We start from the raw sequence: 11167 nt of genomic DNA on the forward strand, positions 1-11167 counted from the left end.
TTTTTATAGGAATTGTGTTGACCCTTATAGGCAAAAAAATATAAGGGATGCTCAGATTCACTGGTATCAGAGAAAAGCAAATCAAAACAACAATGGTATTGTAAAATTAGAAAGCTGCACGGGCAGTTGAGGGACTGGGTAAAAAACATGAAGGGGATTGTCAAGGGCGGGGGGAAAAAAGGGACACATATGTAATACCCTTTGTAATACTGTAAGCAATAAAAAAAAAAAAAAACATGAAGGGATTAAGCAAAGACAAAAACACACCACATAGACACAGACAACAGTATGGTGATTACCAGAAGGAAAGGGGGTGAAGAGAGGCAGAAGAGGGTAAGGGGGAATAAATGGTGATTGAGTTGGGGTGATGAACACACAATACAACATACAAATGATTATTATAAAACTATATAATTTTATTAACCAATGTCACCCAATAAATTCAGTAAAATTTCAAAAATAATAATAATAAAAGCTGCACAATGGCACAGATTAGGGAAGATGTAAGAATACAGGAACCTTTCTAATACTGTTTATAGAAGTATGGACGGTTCCTATTTCTTGCACAATCTGCTACTTCTTAGTCAAATTCATTAGATACTTATCTTTATGACCCAAGAACTCTACTTATAAATATATCTCAGATAATCTTACCCAATTGGTAAGACCAATATCAATCTAAGGCAATCTAGATAGCCATTCTGGAGTGCTGGGTCAGTAAAAGTATATGGATGCACATTTTAGAATACCATGCATAAGTTAGGTGCAACAGAGTCAACGTACACATAGCTATGCAAGTGGATCTTAACTACTATAGCTCTGAGTGAAAAAGAAAACGCAGACCTACAATGCCATTTATATAACTAAAAATATATGCAGAAAGTATACATTTAAAGGAACATATAAAATAAAGTCATTAAACTCTTTAGAACAAGAGGGAGGGGAGCCCTAGCTGATTTGTCACAAATGGGGGAGAATGACCAATTCAATAGCTCAGATCAAAAAAATAGTGGGAGTGAGAGAGTAGCTTGGACTGTGGCCTGGACCAGCTGAAAAGCTTTGCCTGCTCTTGGCCCCAGTAAAATCTTGAAGGCACAGGCCAGAGAACACTCTCATATGCCTCAAAAATTCAAAAAGACACAGCTGGCATCTAAGTGTACAGGATAAGGCCATTGTTTCTCTGAACCCCAGACTCTGGATCTACAACAACTCTGCTGAAATGGAAGATTCCACTATTTTCCTGGAGTTCTTACGGCATCCTCTGGCTTATAACTAGCAGTCACTAGGGTACAACAACTTTCTCTTCACCAGGTCTTCACTGTGAACCTGTGTAATATTCTGTGGGCTGATAAAATTGTCAAGCTCCCTGTGGATCCAAATTATGGAAGCAACATTAGACAAGATGCTGAGAGTATACTGCAGTGTCTACTAGGTGAAAACAATTTGCTTAAGAACTACATGACGGGTAATTGATACCGTGGGCTGCTGCTTCCTCTCTTCGGTGAATCTGGGCAAAGAAAGGAAACAAGACTCACTTTGCTTTCTGCTCTCTGTCCTCCACCACAGATTTCAACTTTTGAGCACAATCCCCAAAACTAACAATCATAATGAAAGTACCATTTGATGCTAATCGGAAAAGGACCTTGGGTTTAGAGATCCTATGCATCTATGACAAAGCATCTCGTATAGCTCTGGATTTCACATATCCAAGGCTTACCACTGATGCCTTCTAACTCTCAGAGAATCTGGGAATTAAGCATTGATCCTGGTGAACAAGATCAGTAAATAAAAATCAATTCAAAAGCAACCCAATGAATTAATAAGTGATGCATGACATTACCAAAGGGTATTAAACAAAAAAATAGCAACCTTGATGAGGATCTACTTAAAAGCTATATAATGCAAAAATTTAAGAGTGATAGAGCACTTTTTAAGTGCTAAGTATAGCACTGAGGGCTTTAAATATATTATCTCATTTAGTCCTTAGAATAACCCTATACACATTATATAACTAATACAACTGAAGTTTAAGTTGAACTGCTGAAGGTCACAGGTAAGTAGAGCCAGGACTTAAATCCATGCCTGTCTAACACCAGAGCCCCTTAGTTGCCATGCCACCTTGACTCCCAGTGGCAACAGCTTTGGAGCACGTACCCGGTGCCAGATATAAAACAAGGCCAGCTCTGTGGATAACCTCATCTTAGAATCTTAGCAATGGCTTGGAAGAAGCTCTAGAAGACTTGATTACTGCATCTGCTGGTGACACTGTAAGGAGAAGGAGGAGTGAGCATGCCTATCCTGACAGGCTTCCACAACCCCTGCAACTGCCAAAGTTAAGTGACCTGGTTACTCACATTCGAATTATTGCCTTTGCTTCTGACTACCACATTGTAAAAGGAATTTAGGACAGATGGAATTAGAGTACAGAGTAGGAGCCATGATAATGAAAATACTAAAAAATTCCAATTAAGAAACACACACACACTTACACACACGCCCTGGCCCGTGTGGCTCAGTTGGTTGGGCATTGTCCCGTGTACAGAGAGGTTGCCGGTTTGATTCCTGGTCCCAGGCTGCAGGTTCAGTCCTCAGCAGAGTGTGTGCAGGAAGCAGCTGATCGATGATTTTCTCTCTCCCCTCTGCCTTCCTCTCTCTCTAAAGTCAATAAAAACATATTTAAAAAGAAAAAACACACACACTCTTTATAAGTCATAAATTCAGTGATAATACCTCTCAATGCTTTCATTTTAAGGAAAGAAAAGGTCGACAACAGTCCCTATACTTAATTTTCTGTCTTTACCAGCATTGCTTCTAAAACAGCGGTTCTCAACCTGTGGGTCGCGACCCCTTTGCCGGGGTGGCCTAAGACCATCCTGCATATCAGATATTTACATTACGATTCATAACAGTAGCAACATTACAGTTATGAAGTAGCAACGAAAATAATTTTATGGTTGGGTCACAACATGACTGTATGTAAAGGGCCAGAAGGTTGAGAACCACTGTTCTAAAAGGAAAGAAAAGAACAAAGCTGACACCATCAGATCCCCTTTATAAACATGAGCGAGCTGGAGAACTCACTAATGTCACCAGCATCATGGCCTTTTCCTCGCAGGATGCATCTGCTCCCTCCGGAATTGTTCCTGATAAACAAACCTAGAAACTACGGATGTCCAGGCCATGCTTCCTTGGGAGATCTCGTGTGTTTATCAAGCTATGTAATTTTCAGAGAATAAAATAGAGGAGTTTCTCACTGAAACAGCCCCATCTTTGTAAGTGATGTGGGTATCACTGGGACATTACTTAGGGATCGAACACTAATTCCAACCCACAGCTCATTTTGATAAGGTAAGGAAGGACCCAGGAAGTGGTATGGACACCCACACTGGTGCATGTTTTACCTGTGCTTCATTATTACTTATAGTTTTGAAATTATTACTAAAGCTAAATATGGGATAGATCTCTGATTCCTGTGAATCTGATCAATCTTTTGTGTTCATCAGAAAAAGAAATCAAATATTCCTCTGTGCATATATTCATCTCAAAACTTTTAAACAAGATGTTCTCCCTACATAATAGCTTAATTGACTTTTTTGATTATGAAGTTACATATAGTCATTTTATAACATTCAGATTAAACAAAATTATTAGATAAAATAAAAATCACAGCCCTGGCCCGGTGGCTCAGTTGATTGGAGCGTCGTCCCGTACACCAAAAGGCTGCAGGTTCAATTTCCAGTCAGGGTGACATCGGACATTAAACGGGTCTGAGGTTGCCTGACACTACTTAAGTCAAATAAGCAGAGAGAGGATTGAATCATATATGAATGTTTATTCCAGTAATGCCGGCAGTATGGGGAGAGCCTCAGATTATCCTGAAAATTCTGCTCTGCCTTTTTCTGCCAGCTGGCTGATTACATAGGGAAGATAGCTGCGTGCAGCTGCAAGCTGCGAGCGTAACAGGGAAAGGGGAGGGAAGGTCTGCAGTCTGGCCTCCCAGGAGCTCGAAGTCTGATAGCAAGGTGGCTAATCTTCTATGATGTTACAAAGAGCTCAGCCTGTTCCTGGTGCTGGAGAACGGTCAGCATTCCTGAGGCAAACTCCCGGAGGGGGTCAGAGTCCGGGCACAGCAACCAAGTCAAAGCATGTCCTGTCCTTGGTCTACTTTTAAAATATGGGTTTTTTTCTCCTAAGTAATAGACCCATCTGGGCTCCAAGACATGTAATCTTTTTACAGTCCTGTTTTTCTTCTTGCAGCACATCCTCCAGTTTCCCAGGGTCTGTAAGAAAACCTGTTATCTATACTTAGTAAAGCAAATAAATATTAAAAAGCTGTGGTTCAGCCCTAGCTGGTTTGGCTCAGTGGATAGAGCATTGGCCTGCGGACTGAAGGGCACATGCCCCAGTTGCAGGCTCAGTCGCCAGTAGGAGGCATGCAGGAGGCAGCCGATCAATGATTCTCTCTCATCACTGATGTTTCGATCTCTCTCTCCCTCTCCCTTCCTCTCTGAAATCAATAAAAATACTTTTTAAAAAAAAAAAAACAACTGTGGTTCAATTCTTATTATGTGCCTTTTCCCTATTAAGGGCACATACCTAGGTTGCAGGTTCAATCCCTGGTCAGGGCTCATACAGGAGGAAACCAATCGATGTTTCTCTCTCACATCGATCTCTCCCTCTCCAAAGATAAAAATAAGTAAAAACATATCCTTGGGTAAAGATAAAATATACATATAATTTTTTAAATCACAAATAATCTTTCCCAAAGATGAAAACCCTTAAAATTTTTGGTATCTATGCTACCAAATTTTTAAAAAATTTTATATGTATATATAAATAACAAAGACTAAATAAATCTTACAATGCATACTTCCTCTCCTTTTACACCTAATACATCATTGATGGCTTTTTATGTCATTAAATCCTCAGTTATTATCATTTAAAGCTGCATTAAATTCTAATTAATGTACCATAAATTAGCAAAGTGTTGATGGACATTGAGATTTTCAAACCCTTATTATAAGTAACGCTAAGAAGGGGATATAGTACTTATATCCTTGTGAACTTATCCATTTATTCAATGTATTAATTCTGGGTCAAAGGGCAAGCATAGTTTTGTTTTAGACTTTGAATATATATTGACAAAATATACTGTACCAAAATACTAACATCACAGGCACAGTTGTTCCTGTTTTGCCTCACCCTTGCTAACAGTAGCTCGAAAGCTTATTTTCAAAGAATGGGGGCTAGACTTTCAGGTATTCTGTAAGTACTCAGGAAATTTGGCAATAGCCAATTAGATACTCTGACCAAATCTGTTTGCCTGATGGCAGGAATTTCTGCTTTATCACTGGCTCACTGCCCAACTTTTGATCTCATTTAAAGTCTAAGTTAGAGCTCCGGGCAAGTGACACAAGTAGCTCTGTCCCATCCGCCCACTGCATCCCCCAGGCATGTCCCTGTCCTTCAGGCATGAAGTTCTTGCCTCTGGCTTTTGCTGCTCTCCTATTCCTGGCTTCAATGCCCTTAAGTAACTTGAAATTCTCCATATTGAGAAGAGAGTGATGGAGAGGAGGGGAGACGGAAACAAAAGCATTAGATACATCTATTTTTAAGTGAAGGGATAAATTTTAATGGACATCTATAGGAGGGGGAGAATTATAAACAACCATTTAAAGTCTCTGGAAACAGACCTAAGTATATACAGCAAATACAAGAAGCATTTATTTAAGAAAATCTACTATATCTCATTGAGATTGTGGGAGTCTGTGGCATCAGGGCCAAAACTTGCTCTCAATGTTGGAGTGACAACACAAGGATGGGAACACTGGGAGACAGGATTCAGTGGAGACCATCCAACAGTCTACATTCTTTCTTCTAGCCCCAAATAATTCATACCTTTCTCTCATACAAAATATACTCCCTCCCTCCCATGACTCCCAACTCGTATCATATCATGACCTCGGGCTTAGGTTTGAAGACTAAGGTCCCATCATCTAAATTGGGTCCAAATATAGGTGAAACGCCTTCAACTTGATCCTCTTGAGCCAGAGACCTGTGAACTAAAAGAGTAAGTTATCTGCCCACCCCACACACACATCTCACCCAAAGTACAATGGAGACACAGGGGTGGAATAGCAACAATTAACACTCCTGTTCAAAAGAGGAAGATGGGGAACAGGCGGGGACATACGTAACAGTCACTGGTCCAAAATAATTCTTAAATCCAGTCAGGCCTACACTGACAGTTCCCTGTGCTCTGGGGACAGAGAATGTTCTCTGATTAGTAAGCACTTCCATGCCCTAGGAATGATTCCCTAATTCACTTTTTCACTTGGCTCTTGGATTTACCCTGGGCACGTGACTCCACCAGGTGAGATAGAAGAATGGCCAGTGTTTGCAGCTGCTTATCCTGCTTTCTGCCTATAGGGCGTTGCAGTGCTAGAGGAATCTTTTCATTTTGCACTCTCGTCTCTTTTCCTCCTAGTTGGTGTTTTTTGCTTGTACAATTACCTTTAAAACTTGGTGGACCTTGCATGAATCTGACTAGCATGGATATCATGATCCAAAACGCATGTCTGTAATACTTTTTAAGACAGACCTCTCTTCTTTATGAATAAAAAATTCTCTTCTAAGTCTAGTTTGGAAACTCCTGGGGGTTCCAAAAACACTTTCAAGGGGCCCATGAAATTAAAACTATTTTCATAAGAATACTAAAACATTACTTGTCATTTTCACTCTCATCCTCTGCCTGTGCATTTTCCAGGGGCCGCATGGCATATGATGTCACAACCAATTATAATGCAGAAGTGGATACGAGAATCCGGATGTCTTTTATTTAGCCAGGTGTTTTTTTGTTTTTGTTTTTTTTTAACCCTCACCTGAGGATATGTTTTTATTGATTTGAGAGAGGGAGGGAAGGAGGGGTGGAGGGAGGGAGGGAGGGAGGGAGGGAGGGAGGGAGGGAGGGAGGGAGGGAGGGACAGAGGGAGAGACAGAGAGAGAGAGAGAGAGAGGAAGAGAAAGAGAGAAAGAAATATCTATGTGAGAAATATTCATGGGTTACCTCCTGCCTACACCTCAGGGATTGAATCTGCAACCTGGTTATGTATCCTGACTGAGAATCAAACCCACCTTTTGGTGTATGGGACGACACTCCAACCAACTGAGCCAGAGCTATTTAGCCAGGTTTTTAAAGAGATTAGAGAAAATGTAAAATAATGCCACTATTCTCACTAAACTTTCTGTTTTGAAAAATAGGTATTTTCACCAAAATTGTGTTATTGATCTTACCCATGTAATGGTCTCATATATTTTCTTAATTCTGGACAAGTTTAATCTTTCTTTAGAAGTTCCTTCTTTGAGAAATTTCTTTCCCTACTTAAATTCAAATTCTATTGTTTTGTGCAATAAGCTTACAATTGCTATTTAATGGCTGCATATTGGGTGGAGTTTGTATTGTCCTGAATTTGTAAATAAATAGTGACCATGCCTCATGCATGTCTAAGAAATGACTAGGTCACAATGTAATCTTTCAGTTTTTGTTTGTGTTTTTTTTTCATTGCAATTGAACTTTAATTTCAGTTCTGCATATCACAGCTGTCATGGCAAAAGAGCAAAGCTCTTATTATAGTTTAATTTTTCTCCCTCCCTGCGCCACCCCCCATTAGATCCCACCACTTTGTTCTTTGACTCCTGATTTAATGTCCTAATTGCTTGTGTTTTCACCTTCTGTTGTGTGAATGCCTCCACCTTTTTTTTTTTTAAATTGGTGGTTTATAAATAATAAATAGCATAGCCTAAATAGCATATTGCTTGTTTTCCTAAAAGATTTTACTTGTAAAACATTGCCTTTTTGTGTGAGACTAAATATTGTGTGTGTGTTTTTTTAAAGGACAACAAAAGTATTTAAAATAAAGAGGATGCAAATGAACTACCACCCCTTTTGTCTTTTCTGGATCCTCCCTCTCCCCTTGACAGGGTCACATTCTAAGGGGGATGCCAGAAGTTACAGGAAATAATATCAGACAGGCACTTTCTTGTCGTTATCCCTCAGTAGGCCCTAGCTCTTCATAGTGAGAACCAAATGGGTCTCCAGTTTCAGAACTCTGAAAAAAATTGCTGCCTTGTCCATTGCACAGCCCCAGGCAATGGATTTCTCCCTGCTGTGGAGCCAGCATCACACCAGTGACTGTGCCTGATGGGAGCTTTCAGAGCTCCGCCTCCCGGCCTTCTATCAGACTCCGAGTACTCAGCAGACGGGCGAGTTTCCTTGGTGCTCACTGGAAGTTTAGCCTTTAGGTTATTCTTCTTCCTGATCTCACAAACTTTCTAGCTTCTTTGTTGACTTCTGTGATACTTGATTTTTTTTTTTTTTTTCAGTCAGTTGACTCCCTGCTTCCCCTCCCAACCCAAATTCAATTTAAAGTTTCAGCCCTTTGTTATTCAGTTCTTAGGGCAACAGCTGTGCAAACGAGGCTTTTCTTTGTTGCCAGTGACTGAGCCGGGACTGCATGGTCTGGTCAGCTCTTCAGGCTGCCCCCTTTAGGCTCAGTCCTCTGTGATCACAGACCGAGCTCTCAATTCCCCCGGCAGCGCCAGGAATCCCGCGGTTCTCCTTTCCCCTGTCAGGGGCTGTGCCTGTCCCAAGGGACGCGGCTGTCTGCCACGCGGTCTCCCTCCGACTCTCTGGGCTCAGAGGTCTGGCAAACTTTCCTGCCCAAATCCCTGGGTTTTTTTTTTACCTTTCCAGGGGAGTTCTGCTCTTCCCGGCTGCAAACCGTCTCGCCAGCTGAGGAATTTCGCCAATTCGGGGTGGATGTTACTAGTTTCAGCTGCTCACTCCATTTGCTCAGGGACACGACCTGGGACGCGTCTGACTATACCGCCGCCATCTTCCTGTTTCTCCAGTTATTTTTTATTATTGTTGGGAGTATTACAGATTACCCCCCTTATCTCCCCGCATTGGCCCCTCCACTCAGTTCCCACCTCGCCCCAGGCCTTCACCACCCTATTGTTTGTGTCCATAGGTAATGCATATAAGATCTTTGGTTAATCTCTTCCCACCCCCTTCCCCTCTGATATTTGTCAGTCTGTTCCATGTTTCCATGCCTCTGGTTTTATTTATTTTTTAATATATTTTTATTGATTTCAGAGAGGAAGGGAGAGGGAGAGATAGAAACATCAGTGATGAGAAAGAATCATTGATCGCCTGCCTCCTGCACACCCCACCCTGGGGATTGAGCTTGCAACCAGGGCATGTGCCCTGACCAGGATTGGAACTGTAACCTCCTGGTCCATAGGTAGATGCTCAACCACTGAGCAACACCAGCCGGGCATGGTTCTATTTTAGTAATCAGTTTATTTTGTTCGTTAGATCCCTTGTTCATTTATTTTTATTTTTAAATTCAATTGTTGATAGATAAGTATTTATTGCCATTCTGTAGGAAAGAATTTTACAAGCATTACTTATATTAGTGGTAAAGTGGATCTGGAGAATACTCTGCCCTCTCCATGCTGCACAATGAGAACCACCAGTGGTGGAGCGGAACCTGAGGCCCTTTCCAAGCAGCCTGCAGATGTCAACCCTCACATCTCCCTGTGCTTGTGGACTGGTGTGGTGATCCACTGGGTGTCAGGATTCCTTCTCATAGCGTTATGGAATGGATCAATGAGGGTAACCTCAAAGAATTTGTACGTAACATCTTCACCAACCCTTAAGAATTCCGGACCCTCAGAGCCCCACAGTGGCGTCCAGGTCACTCCTTGGCAACAGACTGAAGGCTTTGAACAAACTTTAGGTGGATAGACTTGCTGTAGGTCGCACCCTTAGGAACAGAGCTTTGCAGCCACCACAGCGCACATAAATCTGATATGTGATGTAACCTTGCTTAGCCTTGTATCCCAGCCTGCACACTTTTTCAGGCTGAGTTGGGCGGGGGTCCTATGAAGCACAGAGAGCTGGCAATACTGCTAGCAATGCACCTGAGAAGGAAACACATTACATCAGACTGCTACTTTCTCCATAGCTCCTGGATATATTTGTAAGCACCCATCTTGGTTTACCTTATGGCTGCAGTCAGATAAAGACCCTTTCTCCCCTTCTTCTTCTTCTCCTTCTCCTTCCTCTTCCCCTTCCCCTTCTTCTTTCTCTTCTTAAAGAACTAGAGGTCTGGTGCATAAATTTGTGCACCAGTGGGGTCCCAGATTGCAAGATCCAGGATCGGGCCAAAACCAGCTCTCCGACATCCCCCGAGGGGTCCCAGATTGCGAGAGGGAGCAGGCCAGGCTGAGGGACCAGTGCACTATTGGGGCCGGGGTGGGATGAGGGAGGTTGGCCAGCCAGGGAGGGACCGTGGGAGGGCTCCAGGGAGTGTCCGGCCCATCTCACTCAGTCCTGATTGGCCAGACCCCAGCAGCAAGCTAACCTACTGACCAGAGCATCTGTCCCCTGGTGATCAGTGCACATCATAGCATCTGGTCGTCCTGTTGACTGCCACCTGGTGGTCAGTGCACGTCATAGCAAGCAGTTGAGCGGCCTTAGCATATCCTTAGCATATTACACTTTGATTGGTTGAACGGACAACCGGACACTTAGCATATTAGGCTTTTATTATATAGGATAACCTTCAACATCTCATGTAATACTGGTTGAGTGGTAATGAACTCCTTTAGCTTTTTCTTGTCTATGAAGTTCTTTATCTGACCTTCAATTTTAAATGATAGCTTTGCTGAGTAAAGTAATCGTTTGTAGGTCCTTGCTATTCATCACTTTGAATATTTCTTGCCATTCCCTTCTGGCCTGCATAGTTTCTGTTGAGAAATCAGCTGACAGCCATATGGGCACTCCCTTGTAGGTAACTAGCTGCTTTTCTCTTGCTGCTTTTAAGATTGTCTCTTTGTCTTTAACCATTGGAATTTTAATTATGATGTGCCTTGGTGTGAGCCTCTTTGGGTTCCTCTTGTTTGAGACTCTCTGTGCTTCCTGGACTTGTAAGTCTATTTCTTTCACCAGGTAGGGGAAGTTTTCTATCATTATTTTTTCAAATAGGTTTTCAATATCTTGCTCTCTTTCTTCTCCTTCTGGTAGCCCCATTATGCAAATGCTGGTACTCTTGAAGTTGTCCTAGAGCAGCAGTTCTCAACCTGTGGGTCGCGACCCCTTTGG

General features: G+C 42.1%; 1 pseudogene; it reads right to left on the bottom strand.

Annotated features, from left to right (window-relative positions):
• Positions 1-1713: 1713 nt before the first annotated feature.
• On the bottom strand, positions 1714-10055 carry LOC118662452 (annotated as a pseudogene).
• Positions 10056-11167: the final 1112 nt, after the last annotated feature.

This window comes from Myotis myotis, unplaced genomic scaffold (assembly GCF_014108235.1).
Source record: "Myotis myotis isolate mMyoMyo1 unplaced genomic scaffold, mMyoMyo1.p scaffold_m19_p_9, whole genome shotgun sequence".
Taxonomy (NCBI): domain Eukaryota; kingdom Metazoa; phylum Chordata; class Mammalia; order Chiroptera; family Vespertilionidae; genus Myotis; species Myotis myotis.